Genomic DNA, 21,709 nt, shown 5'->3' on the forward strand with positions numbered 1-21,709 from the left:
GCAATGGTTGCCCACGCGGTGGGGAGAGCGAGGGTTTACTGGTTCGGCTGCCGTTGCCGGAAAATAACAGGAGGTGTGGGTGAGTAGAGGAATGGCCTGGCCAGCAATGAAGTAGGGTGGGGCGGTGCGGCCTGTGTGGCAGCACAGCCGGCCATGGGAGGCGAGAGTAGGCAGTCCCACCAGAGCTGGTTTGGGCGGATGGAGCAAGAAGATCAGATATTGAAGAAGCAGCAGGGCCGTTGGATTAACATCCAACGGTCACTGCTGCTAGAATCGTTTGTGGACTAAGTTGACAAAGCCAAAGTACACGTCAACCTAGTAGACCCACAAGTCAGCCTCCAAATCTGTCCCAAACAGCATACAGCCCGAAATTTCTAGCCAGATTCAAATTAATTTTAAATCCAAATATACCTTAATTTAAAATATCAAAATCCGAAAGAAAATAGTATTTTGGAACTAATTGTCTGTTTGCTGTATTTTTTCATTTTACAGCCCATTTATTATTACTTATAGCCCATTTCTTATTACTTATAGCCCATTTTCTGGGCAAAATGCATCCCTCCTTGTCTTGAAAGATTTCCGGCCCACCAGGGCGTAGAAAAGCAAGTAGGCCTACGTTGGTTATTCTGCAAAAAACAAAATAGCTTGCTAGCAATTTTCAGAAAGGAAAAAAACAAACTGGGCTGGCCATGTGCTAAACATATGAAATAAAAGCCTGTGCTAGACGGGCCAGGGGTCCCGCACAACGCAGTTGATACCTTTCTGCGTCCCGAAAAAACAAAATTACTACGCGCACTGCTGGGTCCCTACTGTCAGCCAAACCATGTATAGTCATCTCCTTATTCCTCTCAGTTGTTGACCATGTTGACAACACCGGAGGGCGGCACCGCAGCGAGCGAACCAAGGCGGAGGATGATGGTGAGGCCTAGGACGGGATCTAATAGGAGCCAGGGCAGATCACAGCCAGCCGTGGGAGGCGGGAGCAGGCGGTCCCGCCAGCGCTGGTTTGGCTTTGGCGGCTCGAGGAAGAAGAGACTGAAGAAACGCGACAGACGTTGAATGTCAATCCAAAGGTCAAGGTTGGCACAATCGTTTTGTTGACTAAGTGGACACCAAGTAGCATACTTTTTTATATATAGGAAGAAAACTGCGAGGAAAATGCGTTCGTCTGCCGTCCTCCTCACAAGGACTGTTCGCCACATAAGTGACTAGCACCCTTGGTTTTCAACCGAGAGGTCTTGGGTTCGTGTCCCAGGAACTCTCAATTTTGTCCTCCTTCCTTCCTCGCAAAAAAAGGGAAAGAAAATCAAAGACTTGGGAAGGCGTATAGAACAAGCTAGTGTACCAGTAATGAGACGTTGCCGAGTTTTAGAAAAAAGAAAGACGTGCTCCTCTAGCTGGTTCGAATCCAAACATAGACTATGACTATATATGGTGCTATGCTACTCTGCAAGTAATGAAACTGACATATCCAACGTTCGCTTCTCCTCTTCTCTACTTACTCTGCCTAGCATCAGAAGCTCTGGCCGCAGCAACCATGTCCGCGGGCTGCTCGTCCACCTGCTCTTCAGCAGGCAACAACCAGATATGCGCCAAGTCGCAACCCGTACCATCGCCTGTGGGTCTCATCACACCCTCGCCGGCACGCGCACCGCAGCCGATTGCTCATCGCAACCCGCTGCCGTTGGTGTGGTGCCACTGCTGCAAATCACGTAGAGTCATCCGTCGCGTCTCAACCACAATCCACAACCCTGGCCAAGTCTTCTACAAATGCCCGAATCATGGGGTAATAATATGTTTAAGTGTTGTTCTGCTGCTTTCAGTTGCTGATTTTTTTAATAGTTTGGTTGATGATCTACCAATTTGATTCGTGTAGAAAAGGGAAGATTCGTGTGATTTGTATTTCTGGGAAGTTGCTGATGTGGGGTAATGCAACTACGCTGATTATTTGGTTAGCCGAGAAATCCCAATACCAGCAGGTTGGGGTGTTGGACAAGTAACTGAAGGAACGGCAGAAGAGGAAGATGTAGATCAGAAGCTTAAAGATGCAGTTCCTCTGATCATGACCAAGCAACAACTGCTGAACGGCCCTGACAGCAATGAGGAGATGAAAGAGCTTGTGAAGATAATGGGCAAAATCGATGTGCTCTGTAGGATGATTGTCTTTTTATTTGCAGTGTATGTAGCACTCATGATGTATTCAGTGGCTACGACATGAGCACTTTGCTGAAACTAGTAATGAATGAAACCTGTGTAGCAGGCTGGGCGTAGTGTTGTGAACATCTAATGATTTCTATTAACGGAAATCAGGGGGTATCCCCTTTTGCTCATATAAATAAATAAATAGCAGAGGCCTTGTCGGGTCAGCTTTATTCTCATTCGAAGACGTCGAGCAAATTGCAGTCCAACAGCAAACTATATCATCAAATTCAAGTTTCACAGCCAAATATGAGTACAACTAAATAACAATGTCATCATGTTTTAGTTGTCATACAATCACCAAACACAAATCAGCATACATAACAAGTGATGTTCTTAGAGCAAAATACTAAACAACATGTTCATTAGGTTTCAGTTGTCATAGCAAACACAATTTCACATAGTAGATAAAAACGTCTTCTGACAGGCAAATACGACAAAAGCAATGTAATCATCATCCGCAGCAGCAGCGTCAACATCTTCGCCATGTGTATCAGTCTGAATCGTAATTCCCCATGGTGTCTTCTTCTTCTTCGTCCTCAACGTCCTCGAACGTTGGCTTCTTCTTGATCAACTCTTGTATGTCCACAGCACGACAGGCAACCTTTTCGCTAGCGTCGTTGATGTGATGGTTCTCAATGATATTAGGAACATCTATGTTATATTGTACAGCAGGAGCAGTGTAAGCATCATCTTCTTGTGCAACTTCATTAAACGAATTCCTCTGCTCAAACCTTTGCAATACTCTCTAGTCATCACTACGTGCAAATGTGTCTTCCAAGAAAAATATCTGTGTTGCTTGATTTGCCAAAATAAAAGGCTCGTTGGTCTGGTACGCCGCCTAGACATTGATGGATTTGAAATAATCATCAGCTCTGGGTTTTGCGATCCTGGAAAACAGGTTATACCAACGACAGCACAACAGAACCACACACCGATGATCCTCGAAACTGGAGATATACTGCAACTGAATAATGTCTGTTATGTTAGCATACATTTCAGTTGTCTCTTTGTCATACGTATCCATGCTCATGATGGCACTGTTTTGTGTCTTCCTGCCTTCGTCTCGTGCAAGGGTGTTGTAGCGCACATCTCCAACAACGCAAGATTCATAATGTCTTACCCGAGTATCAGGACCCATTGCTAGTGAGTAAAGGGCATCATCAACTGCCTACCCATCCTCCCGCATCTTCTTAACCTATGGTTATAAAATAGACAAGCTGATCATCTTATGTACTCAATATATTAAAAAAACTGACAATGCACTTCAAAAGCTTACATGGTTCTTGAACCATTTCGCAAATCCTGCCATAACCAGTTTGTCCATGTTTCTTGGATTTTGCGGCAGTAACTCCTCTTTGTAGATGCTGCACAACATAATGATCGCGTCAAACATCTAAATATATAAGAATGTGCTGCAAGTTTAGTAGATTACGATGTATAAGCTGCAGTACTGCACTTACTTGATATAAGGTAGTATCTGAGGACAGTTATTCAACACATACCAAACCATTTTGTCCAAATCTTTAGGTTTGTCCTCTTGTCGACTCTTCCCTTCAACTCGCACAGAATAATCGAAAACATTGAGCCCGGGATTGTCTTCACCCACCTCTTTGCTAAGCTGATCAGCTATTTCAATGTATTTTGAGCATAATGTCAACGCTTCTATAGCAATGTGGGCCTCTGCAATGGAACCCTCGGGTCTAGCTCTATTCCTAACATAGCCCTTGAAAGTGCCTAGCCGCCTTTCACTAGGGTACATCCAGCCATACTGTACTGGACCTCTAAGTAGTGCCTCATCAGGTAGATGAACAGCCAAATGCACCATCACATCAAAGAAGGCTGGAGGATATATCTTCTCAAGGTCGCATAGGATAGTTGGTATCTTGTCTCTAAGACGCTCCAAAGCATCTATCCTGATATTCCTACTATAGATTTCCCTGAAGAATTGTCCCAACTCTGCAACTGCTCTGTATAAGTCAGGGCGGCCGAATCCTCTAAGGATAACAGGTAAAACCCTTTGAAGTAGGACGTGGCAGTCATGAGTTTTCAACCCTTGTACCTTGTTTCCATCTGCACTGACTCTCCTTTCAGGGTTGGAAGCAAATCCATGTGGGAATCTCACACATGACAGGACCTCGCAGAATTCTTTTCTTTTTACCTTGTCCAAGACGTACACAGCTGGTGCCATATCACGTGGTTTACCTTCATCTTGCACCTGCAAATCCTTTCTGACACCCAGGTGTGTCAAATCAATCCTAGATTTTAAGGTATCTTTTGTCTTGCCTTCAATATTAAGAAGTGTGCCGATAATGCTGTCACATATATTTTTCTCGATGTGCATCACATCAAGATTATGCCTTAGATCCAAATCTTTCCAATACTCCAAGTCCCACAAAGTGGACCTGCGGGTAAAGAATAATCTCTCTTCCACCCTGCCACGCTTCCTTTTCCCGCTACCATTACCAGGATGGTTTCCTGGTGTAATATGCCTGACCTTCTCTAATTCCACTTGCAACTCATCGGCGGTGAGCCTCTTTGGCGTATCACGGTTTTCATGCTTTGCATTGAACACATGTCTTAGGTATTTTCTAGGATGCGGCTTGTCCTTGGCAAGGAAACGGCGGTGTCCAATGTAACAGATCTTGCTAAGTATTGCGTATGACAGCGGATTCCTGTCACAGCGAACACATGCATTGTAACCATGTGTCGTTCGCCCTGACATAGTGCCCAAAGCCGGATAATCATGGATGCACCAAATTATAACAGCACGCAGAAAGAAATCAGCTGGTGGGCTGCTATATAGGTCTCGAGTGAGAACACCTTTCCATAGCTGTTGAAGTTCCTCCACAAGAGGCTCCATGAACAAATCAAAATCCTTTCTAGGACTTTTTGGACCTGGGATGAGCAAGGCCATCATGTAGTTTGATTCTTCGGTGCAGACATTTGGAGGCATGTTGTAAGGGATAAAAACCACTGGCCACATGCTATATGTGGTGCTCTGGTGGCCAAATGGGTTAAATCCATCTGAAACTAAGCCAAGTCTAATGTTTCTCGGGTCAGCAGCAAACTCTTTGTGTTTATCATTGAAGCTTTTCCACTCACTACCATGAGATGGATGGCTCATTACATTCTAATCTCTACACTACTCGTTCCTAGAATGCCACAGTACATCCTCTCTTGTTTCAGCATCATGAAACAACCTCTGCAATCTTGGTGTGATTGGAAAATGTCTCAGAACATTATGAGGAATCCTCTTCACAGCATCGCCATCTTTCCATCTTGATGATTTGCATTTCGGGCATTCACTTAAGTTGGCATAATCCTTCCGCAACAGAACACAATTATTCTTACAAACATGGATCATATCATATCCAATTCCAACTACACGAAGGAAATTCTTCATTTTACAGTACGTGCCTGGCAGCTCAAACGCATCTGGGAAAGATTCGCGGAAAGAAGCCAACATCGCATCAAATGATTTTTTGGTCATCCGCTCAGATGTCTTCACCTGAAAAAAGGTGACCATAGCTGAGAATACTGACAGCTTATTTCCTGGAGTGACAACGACGTTGCATTGTTCCAACATGCGGGCCCATCGTTTTTCTTCCGCAGGTGAAAGTTCACGGAATGCACGAGCATTTCGTAGCATTGTTTCAATGTTGGTCAAACTCACTGGCTCCGCCACCACCACCACCTCCTCCTCTTCCACCTGAACATCAGGCAGATCAAGATGGTGATCTGCTGCTTCCACGTAGTCAATAACATTGACGTTCACAGCTTCACCATGATGAACCCACCTAGTATATGTGAACGACATCCCATACAAGTGTAGATGATTTTGCATAGTTGACTGGGGTCTTGTAACTGAATTCATACAACTGCTACACGGGCAGAGCACATCTGATTTCGGACCACCATACTCAGCTTTGATAAAGTGCATGAAGTTTTCAACCCCCTCGACATATGCGGCGGAGAATCTTCGAGCTGAAGTTATCCAAGTCCTGTCCATCTGTTAGACATTCAAATTAGTTCTTCTACTAGATATTACAGGAAAAACATATGTGCTTTTTTATGAAGTCCAGAAAAAAATACCTAGGTCGATGTCTAAACCTATGGCAAGATATTTGGATGAGCAGATCTAAGTAACAAAATATATGCAAAGCTAATTCAGCCAACATATTTGAGTGCCAAATTATGGCAGGCTGTTTCAGCAGTCAATGAGGCCGAGCACACAGCCATCGAACTATCGAAGGCCATCGCAGCAACAAAGATCGAGTATAAAACGGTGTAGAGCTATTTCAGCTAACAGATTGGCTACTAGACCATGGCAATCTACGTCACAATAAATATATGGCAGGATATTTTAGCAACTAATCGGCCTTGGCATGCCATCTCAGCTAAGCAGATTGAGTGCATAATAGGGAAAGGAAGCTTCTTAAGCAGAGCATATTGACAGTAAACTACTTCGGCAAACAGTGAGATTAACAGCGTCTATCAGCTAATATTCAGCGCTACACCGACATGAACGGGGCCTCAGTCTAGAATGCGCGTACCGTGGGAGAAGCTGTCCGCCATGCTTCTCCACACGAACGTCGCCAGCGGTGGCGGCGCTGACCGCCGTGCGCCTCGACAAGAATGTAGCCAGAGGTGGCAGCGCGGCTAGAGGACGGCAGTCTATGAGAGCGTACTGTGGGAGCGAGAGGATCGCCGAACCGCGGCACCAACGTATCGGCACGGCGGGGAGGGCGTCTTTGGCGGAGCGAATGGAGTGGAGGGGGACAGAGGGGAGGGGGTTTGGGGAATATTATTGGCTAGTTGGTCGAAGGGCAGTTGAATCGGATTTGGGGGGAATTTTTGGGTGTGTGGGGGGAGGATTTTCGCACGGTGGGCGGGGGGAGTTTGGCGCATGGTCGATTTCTCCAAGTGCAGTCCCATGTGTCAGTGAAGAGGCAAGCTGAAGCATGTTCCGTTTGCGTGAGCCGTGTGCAGGACCGAACGTGTGTGGGGTGCTATGCGACCGCGACAGGAGAGCTGTGAGTGTACCGCATTTTTTCCTTTTAAACTAGGTGCTTTGCCCCCTAAAAAAATATGTTGCTTCGCATGATCCATTGATACTACTACTAGTAATCCGGTAATCCCGACTAAAACGGCGCGGCCGGGTCTTTTCCCGCGCGATATGCTGGGAGGTTTTCTTAGTTGGGTTTTTTAGGATGAGTAATGCTACACCTACGTAATCCCAGTTACGTAATTAACGCAATGTGAAACGTGTGAGCTGTTGATTGTAGATTGGGGGGAGGGAGGGGCCCACCACCATGAAAATCAGGGGAGGAGAGAGAGAGGCAATTTACGTTAACCCTTTCGTATGTTCCCGTAGATGTAGAAAGATGTGTCCGATCCTGCAATATAGGTCGTTGGATCTATATCTAACGGATAGGAAGGAAACTATGACAATTTACCCGCACTCCTCTCCACGTTTGCAGATAAGGCTTTCCCTCGTTCATCCTTTTCTCCCACAAGATCTTGATCTTCCATGCAACGCACGGGCATCTTGCTAGTACTCGTACAATATGTATATTATTGTGAAAGTTCATATACACCGGCCGAGATTAATGCAAACACGGCAGATTTTCATTACATTTCGAAATTTTATAGGACAAAAAAATAAAAGAAACCCGACCCTAAACCTATTCTACGGTGGTGACCGACGTCCTCCATCTGTGATCTCCATGTACGGGGGCAGGGTTCAAGACCCGTGAAGTGAAGGTGCGGTCTCCGGCGAGGAAAAGTAGAACACGGGAGACGGACCGGCCAGTTGGCACACCATGCCCTGTCGCCTCCCATGCCCTACTCATCCTCGGAGGAGTCCTCGACCTCAGCGGTGCCGGACGTTGGACGGCGGCAAGTAGGACGCGTGGCTGACAGTGCTCCCGTCGTCGGCCGCTAGCGTGGCCACCGCTTGCGCGGCGACTTGAGCGAGGGCGGCGACCTCGAGCTCCATCCCCGATGACAAGCTCTCCCGCAGAGCGTTCGCGCTTGCGGTCACGGCGGATGTGGTTCCAGGTAGGAGGACGATGCACTATGGTGTGGAGGTTAGCTGGGCATTGCCACTTTAAGTAGCGCATTTCGGTGAGGCCAAGCGTCTGGGTGCGTCATTAAGTCGTCGGAGTTGGTTCCGCGGGCACCGAGCCTCTTAATGACAACATACGAACGGACGGCATGAATGCGGGCAGCTGGCGCCGGCTGGGAACACACCGCGCGACGGCACGAGGGACGAGGGTTTTGGTGTGCCAGGGTAGTCAGCTGCGGTCGTGGCAACGTTGGAGATGCCCTTTGCTCACATGCGATCCCCGCATGTCATTGGAAAAGCAAGACGACCCGGCATGGTCTCGGGTCCAGAGGATGTAGTTGGCCGCGCTACACCACTCCGCGGACGCGTCACAGCGCCCCGTGCATCCTCGACGAGCCGGGTGTTGGGGTGTGTTTGGATTGTGGTCAAAGTGCACCTTGCCAAAATTTTGGTCATGACCAAAAGATTGGTCTTTGTTTGGATGGTTGCCATTTTTTTGGCATGCCAATGAACTCTAGCCAACTCTAGTTCATTTTTCTTGCCAATGTCGGCCAAATCATGGGCAACCAATACCTCAACCAAAATTTTGGTCATGACCCAATGATTGGTCTTTGTTTGGACGGTTGCCATTTCTTTGGCATGCCAATGAACTCTAGCCAACTCAAGTTCATTTTTCTTGCCAATGTCGGCCAAATCATGGGCAACTAATACCTCAACCAAAATTTTGGCTACCCAATCCTTTGATGGGGCAACCTTGGGCACAAACCAAACATACTATTGGTCGTGCCACAACACTAACGCCACCCTTGGCAAACTGAAACCAACCGTGTCTAGCGATGATATGAGCGTGTCGCTCACTGAGGTCGCCGTGTCCAGAGGTGGTGCTGGAGCTACGCCCTGTTGTTGGCCCCAATGACCCACATGAACGGTTGTCGGTGGCGAGGAGGTCGTGGGCCAGCTCCTCCATTGGACTAGTCTGCGCTACGTCGTCCCGACGGGTGTGCCACACATGTCGGTTTCCCTGTTTTCCCGGCCATATTCGAGCATCAGTGCTCCGCGTTGCGCATTTGGCCTTTCACTGTGTAGGACAAGCTAGACAACTTATTGTTTATTTGAGTCGTTCAAGTATAATCATGTGGCGTTTGCTTATTTCTCATTCCTCTCCAACCCTCTTCTCCATCGATCATGTCGCCCTCCAGTCGAGTCCATCCTCCCGCATGCCTCATTTCAACATTCCGCCGAGTATCATCCGCATGTACCCACCCTAGTCCTCTTTCAATAGATCTTCGGACCCTGAGATGAAATCGAGAGGGAACGAGTGGGGTCACGTGATACCTAAGGCGGATTCAAAATTTTGAACCGGTGATCATAGCATCAGCAAATCATATATAAAGGGTATTCAATGTTCGTTTCGTTTTTGAACGTACAATATACTCCCTCCTATCCTTTCTAGTTTACATATAAGTTTTATGTGTAGTCAAAGTATATCTACTTTGATCAAAAAGGAATCAACATTCAACAATGCCAATCAATATTGTTAGATTCATACGTAGTCCTAGATTTGTACTCGAGATGGTTTCCAATTTGACTACTGACAAGATTAATAGTACATGAGACGTATAATGTGAAAAATATATCATTGGAAACTCCTTTCACATACGAATTTGACCGTATCCTTTGTGTAAGTTGCATGTCATATATTATTACTCTAACATTTGGTCAAAGTTAGCCTTGAAAAACGCATTAGACCCTGTATGCTTTGTGTAAGTTGCATGTCATATAGGAGTATTATTACTCTAACATTTGTGTAAGTTGCATGTCATATATTATTACTCTAACATTTGGTCAAAGTAGTATAGTGGAAGTGGATCCTATGACGTAGGTATCCCTGCCTTACCCTCCCTCTCGGTCAATTACTAGAGGACCCCATGCTTGCTAGGCCCCGCATGTCAGTTACTCAATGGGTTCGGCCACGTCAGGGAATCCTCATCCGTAGTATACTCCCTTTGTTTTTATTTACTCCGCATAAAACGGAGGGAGTGGTGGTATAATAAATGACGCGGGCGGGGGAGGGGGAGGGACGTCGGTTTGCTCTCAACTGCGGTCCCACAACCGAGCGAAAACGCAAGACGAAGCGCGTTCCATTTGGTGAGCGACATGGAGGGTCCAGCGTGCCGGGCTGCAACGTGAACGTGACAAGAGTGATGTACAGTCAAAACCGATTGACCAGTCGTCACCGGAACCACTATTCACACCAGAACCTTCGCTGCTCGGCCTACGCCAGCCACTGCCCTAAAACCACACCAAATCTCCAGCCCATTCCCCCACCTTTCGATCCCCTAGCCCGCATCAAGCGTCCCCTAGTTCGCCGGAAAGCCATGGTGCGCCTCAAGATCACTTACTACAAGATGCTGACGCCGGAGCGCCACGCAGAAATCGCGGCGGCGGTCGGCGCCACAGTCCTCCATTCCCAAGCTCGCTTTGCGGCGGGCCAATCCCCGAGTTCTCTGGAGCCAAGCTACGAGGAGGAGGAAGCCGATCCAATGTTCATGGTGGAGGTCGCGGCGCAGAAGGCCCCCGATGGGTATGAGACGATGGACGTCGACTTCGTGCCGGCGTCCGAGTCCCCCATGGTGCAGGCGGACCAGCGGTTCAACATGGCGATACTAAAGGAGGACCGGGAGGCAGAGGCTCAACTCGACGTGGAGCGCGCGCATGCCGCTGCCATCGAGGCTCTCCTGTAGGCAGAACCGGATGTCGTGGATGTGAACCGGGCGGCGGAGGCTCAACTTGAGGCGGAGCGCGCGGATGCCGCTGCCATCGAGGCCCTCCTGCAGGCGGAACCGGGCGTCCTGGACTTGAACCGGGCGGCAGAGGCTCGACTCGACGCAGAGCGCGCGGATGCCGCTCTCATCGACGCCCTCCTGCAGGTGGAACCGGACGTCCTGGACTTGAACCGAGCGGCGGTGGCTCGACTCGACGCGGAGCGCGCGGATGTCGCTGCCATCGAGGCCCTCCTGCAGGCGGAACCGGAGGTCCTGTACTTGAACCGGGTTGTGCTCTCGTCCGTGCAGAGCGCCCGCACGCTCCGCTTGAACGAGTAGCTGGAGGCCGAGGACAACCATGGTGCGGAGACACACGTCGGCAACGACGGCTGGTTCGCGCCGGTAGCAAAAGAGGACGAGGTCGTCTCTTTCCGCGAGCAGTGATAGTTTTTCTTTATGTTGTTGTTTTTATGGATCTTTTGCTGTGTAAAAACATATATTTGTTATGCAAGTCGCCTGACTTGGGTCAGTCTACCATTTCAGGCGGTTGGATGAATATCCTACGTCTCCTAACCCTCCTTTCCTTCTTCCTCACCTCTTCTTCTTCCCCAACAGACCACCGCACGGGCCGTACGGATACTCCCCAACATGCGGTTGGATAAACATACTCTATGAATGAAAATTATGTGTCAGTGATAGGATGGCTGAGTTTAGTGTGTTCCCATGCGACAGCACGTGACAGTGAGGGTGCGTTCCCTTGGTTGGGTTTGCGGCGTGCAGGAGTGACCGTGTGAGGGTGCGGTGCGACCGCGGCGTGCAAGAGCGACCGTGTGAGGGTGCGGTGCAACCACGATAGCTGTGCGCAAGTGTACCTCCTCATTTTGAAAACTTTAGGCAAGCTTGGAAAAAATTTGTGGCGAAGTTTGGCAATGCAAGGCCTAGACCCAAACAGGATAAGTACGTACGTACTAGGAGTACTAGTGTTAAAAAAGAAAGGCGGGGTTTTCCTTCGCGGGATTTAATCAATACAAATCCTCGTTTCATGTGTCAATTAATGCGTATTTTTTTCTCCAAAGACCAAAGAGCTAACCATCTCACTCCTCATCGCTTGATTAATGCAGCGCCATGCAAACCAACCTTCTCACTTCCGCATGCATGCACGGGATATTAATGTCCTTGGTTGCTAACCCCATCAATTTTGCCTCAATTATTGTTAGTGGCCCTTTGCAAATTGTAATTTTGATATACTGGCCTTGTGTACAAAAAAATGTAGGTAGTACGAGTAACTATATTTGACTTCCTTCCCCATTGTGGTGACGTCGACGATATTTTTTTGGTGGTTTGGCGAAGTGCATTCGACGGAGAACACCATTGAGGGAGACCACGGTAAGTCGTTCGCAAGTGCCGCCTGCAAGCCGAGACAACCGCCTTATTTGCATCCAGGAAGTTGTAGGATCGAAAGTATGTCTAGAGGGGGGGTGATTAGACTACTTGACCAAATAAAAACTTAACCTTTTCCCAATTTTAGTTCTTGGCAGATTTTAGCTATTGTAGGACAAGTCAAGCAATCATCACACAATTCAAGCAAGCATGCAAAGAGTATATTGGTAGCAGAAAGTAAAGCATGCAACTTGCAAGAATGTAAAGGGAAGGGTTTGGAGAATTCAAACGCAATTGGAGACACGGATGTTTTTCCCGTGGTTCGGATAGGTGGTGCTATCCCACATCCACGTTGATGGAGACTTCAACCCACGAAGGGTAACGGTTGCGCGAGTCCACGGAGGGCTCCACCCATGAAGGGTAATGGTTGCGCGAGTCCACGGAGGGCTCCACCCACGAAGGGTCCACGAAGAAGCAACCACCCATGAAGGGTCCACGAAGAAGCAACCTTGTCTATCCCACCATGGCCATCGCCCACGAAGGACTTGCCTCACTAGCGGTAGATCTTCACGAAGCAGACGATCTCCTTGCCCTTACAAACTCCTTGGTTCAACTCCACAATCTTGTCGGAGGCTCCCAAGTGACACCTAGCCAATCTAGGAGACACCACTCTCCAAGAAGTAACAAATGGTGTGTAGGTAATTAACTCCTTGCTCTTGTGCTTCAAATGATAGTCTCCCCAACACTCAACTCTCTCTCATAGGATTTGGATCTGGTGGAAAGAAGGTTTGAGTGGAAAGCAACTTGGGGAAAGCTAGAGATCAAGATTCATATGGTAGGAATGGAATATCTTGGCCTCAACACATGAGTAGGTAGTTCTCTCTCAGAACATATGAGTTGGAATTGTGTATGTGTTCTGATGGCTCTCTCCACGAATGAAGAGGAGGTGGAGGGGTATATATAGCCTCCACACAAAATCCAACCGTTACACATAGTTTTCCAATCTCGGTCGGACCGAATCAACAAACTCGGTCGGACCAAAAAGGTAAACCTAGTGACCGTTAGAGATTTTCGGTGGGACTGACATGCAACTCGGTAGGACCGATATGGTTAGGGTTTGGGCATAACGTAATCTCGGTGAGACCGATTACACAAACTCGGTGAGACCGATTTTGGTAATTAGCTAACCAGAGAGTTGGTCAGGCAAACTCGGTGGGACCGATTTGCTCTTTCGGTGAGACCGAAAAGTTACAAAAAGGAAACACTGAATTTACATTGCAATCTCGGTGGGACCGATCCGCTCTTTCGGTGAGACCGAAAAGTTACGAAAGGGAAACAGAGAGTTTGCAATCCCATCTCGGTGAGACCGAGATCCCTATCGGTAGGACCGATTCGCTTAGGGTTTGGCAGTGGCTTATGACAAGTGAAACTCGGTGGCGCCAGATAGAAAGAATCGATAGGACCGAGTTTGGCTTAGGGTTTAGGTCATATGTGGATATGGGAAAGTAGTGAGGGTTTTGGAGCATATCACTAAGCACATGAAGCAAGAGGCTCATTAAGTAACACCTCATCCCTCCTTGATAGTATTGGCTTTTCCTAAAGACTCAATGTGATCTTGGATCACTAAAATATAAAATGAAGAGTCTTGAGCTTTTGAGCTTGAGCCAATCCTTTGTCCTTAGCATTTTGAGGGTTCCAATTTCATATCCATGCCATGCCAATCTTTGAGCTTTCCTGAAATAGTCATCTTGGAATAGCATTAGGTCAATGAGCTATATGTTGTTATGAATTACCAAAACCACCTAGGGATAGTTGCACTTTCAGAAGTCCTTTACTATTACTACTATAACTAATGCGGTGAGATGGCTTCTCGAAGAAGACGAGGGAGAAGCGGAGTCAGCAAAGAGTGAAATGATGGTTGCTTCATCTGTGCTTTTGTAATTTGACGCCTCACTGCTTTGTGATTTGTGATAGAAGGGACAGGGGAGTAGACTCTGTGCTCTATACTGTACTACATGCGTCCAAGCATGGGAGAAAGAGGAGAGACGTTGCATTTTTCTATTCCTTCAATCAATCAATAAGGGAGCTTCGGTTCCATCTTTTTGGCTTTGGCAACACCGTCCACAATGGTTCCCACGATGCCAAAAGCTATTTTCACATTTGGCTACACATTGTGGATGCCCTTAACCATACCACTTGGTTTTGCTCTTGTGTGCTATCTATACAAATCTCAATTATATTGATCTAAAAAATTATAGAATCGAGATTAGTAAAAAGGAGGTGATTTTGCCGCGCGGATGGCGGGGGAGGTTTCTTATTTTCGGAGGACGTTGTCCTGGCGGTTTGCTAACATGCGGTCCCACGTGTCAGTGCTTTACCAAGCCGATCCGCGTCCCACATGAGGTAGAACAACGGCAGAAGCAACACATGGTTAAGTTGAAGAAGATGAGGGAGAAGCGGATTCAGCAACGAGTGAAATGATGGTTGCTTCGTCCCTCCAACTTAACTGCGGGAAAGGTGCAGCTTTGTGATTTGATGCCTCATTGCTCGTTACTACGCCGGCGCCATGACTGGGGTGCTTCACCCCGGCTGCTCTGCACTATATTCCGGTATGGCACGTGGACCTGGTAGCTTGATGTCCCACATGTCGGCGAAAGGGACTAGAAGATTTATGAAAGCGAGCGCTCCACTCTTACGACGGAGGAGTAGACGACACGACGGCCCAGTGAACTGTCACTTGTACTGTATAGTACTATAATTTTACTGTTTCGCACGATCCATCGATACAAACCCGATTAAACAGGAAAGGGCGGGATTTTTCCCGCGTGGTAGATGATACTGGCCATACATGTCAAAGGCAATTTTAATGTATGCAAACTGAATAATTATAAGTAACAATATGATATCTAGTAAAACTAAAAACACATATGATTTATTGTGTTAGAGTGTAGTAGTAGTGTTGTATTGCATAGTTGTTATATGTAACATGCGAGAACGTGTAGAGATGTAGTTCTGGAGGGCCTACAGAGAGAAAAGCGTAATACGGTCATTGAACTTCAGAATAAGCTGATTACGGTCACTATATACGTTTTGCGGTGATTATACGGTCACTTGCTCACAGCTCAGCATCGGATTGCACTCTGTTGAATGGCCAAATAGTCTGCATGGCGCCATGTTGACTAGTTAAATTGACCACGTTCGTTGTGGGTCCCACCTGTCAGTTCGCATAGGCAAAAGGTCAGATAAACACAAATTTACGCAAGCGTGACAAGGCTCCAACCCGTGCGCGGGAATCACCTAGTTGTGTATGTGTCTGTCAGGGCCTGATGTGTGCGCATGCAAGTGTAGGTTGAGCACTTGAGCATGAGAGTGTGTGTTGGTCGTGTGGTGTACTGGTGTGTGCATGCATGCGTGCGTGTGTGCGTGTGAGTGTTGCATGCGTGCATGCATGGCTGCGTGTGTACGTGTGAGTGTTGCGTGCGTGCGTGGGTGCATGTGTTTGTGTGAGTGTTGCATGGATGCAGTTCGTGTGCATGCGTGCGTGTGTGTATAATCATCACACCAGCTCCTGTGTTTTAAAATAGACGGCTCAGCATACCAATACAAGGCCACCTTGTCCGTTGTGCCCGCGGTCATGACTTCAAACCATCGTCCAAATATTTTTTTGCCATTTGTTTTCATTCTTACTAGCAAGATGCCCGTGCGTTGCATGTAACATCAAGATGCATTTGTATGACTTGTTTATCTTGTGAGAGAAAAGGATGAACGAGGGAAGGCCTTATTTGCAAATGTGGAGAGGTGTGTGGGTACCTTTTTGCAAAATTGCCATAGTTTCTTTCCTATCCGTCAGATATAAATCGGACGGCCTATATTACAGGATGGCAGGCACACCATCATCACCAACTCTGTTTTTTATAAGAGTGTATTTTATGTATTTTATAAGAGTGTAGATGTAGAGTAGATACAAGTCGACAGGTGGGCACGATGGTAGTGAGATAATGTGATGCACACCTAGAGGTGCGACGTGGAGCGTTTAACTGGCCAACTAGTCATGTCATGAGCAAATACAGAGTTGTACGGTGAGCCCGTGACTGCATAATAACCACTAAACGTAAATGGTGACCGTAATGAGTGGATTCTGAAGTCCAATGTACGTATCGTGCTTTCGCTTCACATACAATGATCGTCATTGCATATATCGCGAGAGAAAGATGAAACATGCATGAATTTTCTGGGGGCTTACTTTAGAGGACCTGGAGATAGTTTTGTGTGCATTCGTGAAAGGGGCGTACAGGGGGGTATGCGATGGAGAGAGATGCTCTTCATTTCTCTTTATTATGACTAACCTTGTATATAGTATAAAAATATACAAATTCACAGTGCAGAATAAATATCATTGTGGGCACCATGCAATGCAAATTAGCGTTCGTACTCCTCCATATAATTTTGTAATGTTGTATATATGCAGAAACTCTAAAATAATTTTTTTGCCACACTTTATTCAAAAGGAATTTTGTATGCGAAATAAATGTGAAGAGAGGGATTTTTAGATCAATGGGGTACGTGATGTAACATGTGTGAATGTGTAGTTGATGCATTTGGCGGGGCCTAGAGAGGTATGTGTGTGTATTACGTATTCGAGAGAGGCATGGATAGAGGGGCCGACGGGGGGGCATGGGAGAGATAGCACGAGAAATGAGAGTGGTCTAGAGAGAGAGAGACGAATATGACGCCACGACAAGAGATTCCATTCCCTTGAGTGTGTATATGCAAGGGGGAGGGAATAGAGGCACCAGGAGAAATTTTCTATGTGTGTGGTGTTTGTGTTGGTATGTGTGGGTGTGAGAAGATAATGAGGCGTGGGGGCAGAGGGTGTGTCACCGCGTGATGTCCGGTGGGTCGAGGTGAGGCCCTTCGTTCTGTTCCATCCTGCGCCACATTGGTCGGCCCGTGATGCATTTAGGAAGACCCATGGATGACTAGTCGTACAAGACAAAGATAGCAGAATTGTGAAGGACTCTGTGTCCACAGACAAAGCCGGCTAGGATTTGTAACCCTAGGTTCTCGGACTAAGGTAACCCCTTCATCTCTGATATTACTATTCATCCAACCTAACTTTAAGGGGCATCCTACAGAATGCTCTGCTAGAATCATACTCGTTGATTAGGAAGAGAGGTGTAGAAAGGGTCCATGTATATAGAAAGGGTCGATGAGGATTGTGCGTGTGTATGTTTGCGAGAGGAAGAGTGCTTGTGATAAAGGTTAGTGAAAACAGTTGTAAATGGTTACGATAGGGAGGGAGGGTTATATCTAGAGCATGTGTGCGAGAAAGACACCTCGGGAGAGAGTGTGTGAGCATGTGTGAGAGACCACCGATGGAGAGTGAAACTACACGTAAAAGACTTCTCTACACATTGATTAAAGATATAAATTGTATCCAAATATTAGGATGGGATCATGGTATTTGCAATTCGCGTAAGGAGTGGTCATTGATCCATCAGACATCTAGATTCTATCGAATTTGAGCATGTCTATGTTATTATTCGACACAATTGATCCACATAGTTAGTATTTTGAACTCCAGACAATGCATCGCTTTAGCAATCGAATATAAACGTGAGTATAGTTCATGTTGTGTGTGTAAAGCACATTATACAAACGAAAGTTACACAATGGACATTATAAATAGCTACTACCTATGAACTAGCATACATTTGAATTCAACTTAAGGTGATTTTAAAAAATCAAATTCAACATGAAGTCCATTCAATTATTTGAATTTGATATCATGGCATTTGTAAACCATACCTAAATTATGAGGGCACCAATCTTTGCTCTGATTTTGTACATAATAGCATATGTAGTCGTGTACAAAATAGATTCAAATTTAGCTCCTCCATTCCAAAATAATTGTAGTTATAGGATTTTCAAGTGTGAAAATTTCAAAAAGAAGCGGATAATTTAATGAGGTTTTCAAACATACAAGGTCAAATATAACGTTGTATATTTAGGTCAATCCTCATAGTTCAGGAGTACTCTAAACGTGAATGCTTGTGTTTCAAACTTTCGAACGAAGCGCCAAAAGAGCCTCTACTCGCCCGAAACCGCGTGAGACCAATGTTTGGTATTACAAGGAAATTACTTTTCTAATAACTCCGACCCGTGAAACCTACCGACCCGACGTCCAAAGGTCTAAACCGGGGTAGGTTTGTAGCTTCATCTAGACGCCACGCAACCGCATCCGAAAAACATTCATACACAATGGCCGCCTAAGCACACATGCGCGCGGCCGAAATTGCTCCCGCCCACTATTTGGGACACCTGGGATTACCATCCTACCCCCGACCCGCAGTAGGTCTGAAATTTAAGAGGGGGGCAAAGTTTGTACTTTCCCCAAATTTCAAACAAGCGCGTCCCATTTCTGTTCAAAAAAGCAAAAAACAAGCACGTCCCAGACCGAAACATGGTTCCCCCCCACCCGTCTGATTCCCCATTCGTACTCCGTGGGCGCCAAAACTACCTCTCCACCAGCCGCGAAACCCCGGCGTCCTCCGTCCGCCACCCCATCCCACCCATCAACTGCCGCCCTCCTCCATCAAGCCGGAGCCGATACCCCGACGTCGTCGTCCACCACAACCTCAACCGCAACGCCCTCCACGGCTAGTATTTGAAGCCGAGGCCGAGCCGTCCGTACCCGAGCCAGTTCAACCACGCCGTCCTGTGCCTCACCGCTGCCGCTCCAACTTCGCCACCCTCCACCACACCGGAGTTGTTCCTGCTACGCCGTCCTTCGCCGCCTCGGATCTGCTTCCCCTCCGCCGACATACGGCCACGGCAACATAGTCAACAATTTGGCCATGGGTTTGTCCAAGCCTGCACCCTCCAGAACATCGGTTTCCCCGGTGAAAAGAAGAAAATCGGCATGACTTGTGGAGGTGACCACACCGGCAACCGAAAAAGGTACTCCTCTTCCCTTATTCGTGCAAATCTTACATCTCTGCTTGCACGATATTCATCCCACAGAAGACACTAGTTGACAGCTTCTTCTTGATACTAGATGTTCCTAGTAACTCGCGATGCACAAGGTTTCTCCTCATATACTATTTAACCTTAGCTAGAGGTCCGTCGCCCCCCTGAATTTCAATTTCTGGCCACTTGATTCCCAATTAACGGAAGCATTCCCCGGCGTAACAGGCGCTAGTACGCCTATTACGCCGGGGAAGCAGCGCCTTGGTGTTTATCTTAGGGGCGTGTGCGGCCTAGAGCTACTGGCGCGCGATCTGGAGGTCGGTCGGGATTAAAGGGATGGCCTGGGGGCGCTGCCAAGCACGGCGGTGGTGTGGGGTCGATGGGAGGGCGGGGCGGCGGAGGCAGGGGTTTGGGCCGATGGTCGCTGGCGGTTCGAGAAAGATCGTCAACACTGACTTGCGCGAGGTAGACGAAGGCCATCTGCCCGTTCCTTATAGATCGGACGGTTCATTAAAAAAATCGACTGACCTATTTATTTTCAATCGACTGTTATCTTAGATATGACCACATGTGGTGGTGTGCTGGAGGAGTACCTGCATTTCCTGTGCTCATATATTACAAAATCATACATAGTAGAATCTAATTTTGTTTGCCATGCAATGTTGTAGAGCTATCATATGTCTCCTGTCATTTATTTTTCAGCCACCTGCTATCTGTTACTTTTACAGTGCACTAGTTCTGCACACACTTCACCCTTTCTCTCACTGTTGTGTTTTTATGCAAGGGTATTTCAGACTCTGCTGCCATGAGAGAAGCCAAAAAGAAAAGAGAGAAGTCGCTCCAGTTTGGTCTACGGGTAGGCAAGACACGTTTCAGGGCTATAATGGGTGAAGTGTCAGTAGATGGAGACGGTAAACGTAGCTCTGGAGTTGATGACCTCGCTCGCAATGAACCACCATCCCAGGTGCTTGTTTAACTTCGCGGTGTCATATGTGGTTGCATGTTCCATATGGTGTCTAGCTTGTATTCGAAAGGCCGAAGTCGGTAAGATAAGGAAAGATATTTTTTTACATGAACCACCATCCCGTGAGCACCAGAAGACAAATAGCTAGTCAGGGCACTGGCCGAGCCAGTGACAAGCCCAGCAAAGATAGGCATCACCTGGAAGCCAACTAAAAAGCTGCGATGGTGGCGAAGCAGCCCGCCTCCCACCAGGCTCTCAGGTCCTAGATGATCATGCTCACCTCTCCAGCCGGATGTCTAGCTTGTATTGCTTCCAATTTGGTTAAATTGCATCTGCTTAGCTTACACATTATACCTTTGAATATGACATGCCTTTCTGTTTTTGGTACATACTAGTACATCTGTGTATTAACCATGTTCTTACATCAAACTAATGTTCTTGTGTATCCCTCATCAATCACTTATGACGAGGCAGGCAGGCAAGGGGACTACTCCTCATTTAAAGAATGCAGCGTCAGCCTCCAGACATGATTCTCAAGAAACAAAAATGCTAGATGAAGATAGTGAATGTAGCTCTGTAGTTGATTACAGCATTTCCCCTACACTAGCATCGCAGGTGCTTGCTCTAACTTGGCAGCGTGATATGTGGTTGCATGTTGCATATGGTGTCTAGATTGTAATTCTTCCAATCTGGTTAAACTGCATGTGCTAGTCTGCTTAGCTTATACATTATACCTATTAATGTGACATGCCTTCCTGTATTTAGTACATAGTACATCTGTCTATTAAGCATGTCCTTACATAAAACTATTGTTTTTTTTGTATCCCACATCAATCAACATGACGAGACACCTTTAGTATATGCAGTGCGATATTAGTTGCATCTTTCATATGATTTATAGCATGCGCTACTTCTAATTTGTTGAAATTCCATTTATGATGGGACGCTTTTAACTTGGCAGAGTCATATTGGTTGCATCTTTCATGTGGTGTCTAGCTTGCATTGCTTCTTATTTGCTGGAATGGTTTCTGCTTAGTTTACACAAACAGTTGTGAAAATGCCATGTCGTCCTGTTTTTCGTACATATTCCATCCTGGTATCATGTGTTTGCCTTACATCAAAGTAGTGATTGTCAGTATCATGCATGAATGAGTTCTAGAGAGAGAATTTTATTGCTTTTTCTTGTTGGTTTTACTTGACAATTCAAAATCAATAAAGCGGAAGGAAGTTAGCAAGGCAACGGATAAAGGTGATCCTTCCGAACAGAGGGCCTCTACAGTTTCTACTCCTCCACACCCCCAAGATGATTTCCAAGACAACACATGCATAGACACTCAACAAAGCTGTGTTTATGATGAGCAC

The sequence above is a fragment of the Triticum urartu genome, chromosome 5A (assembly GCF_056163025.1).
Source record: "Triticum urartu cultivar PI428250 chromosome 5A, HENAU_Tu73, whole genome shotgun sequence".
NCBI lineage: Eukaryota > Viridiplantae > Streptophyta > Magnoliopsida > Poales > Poaceae > Triticum > Triticum urartu.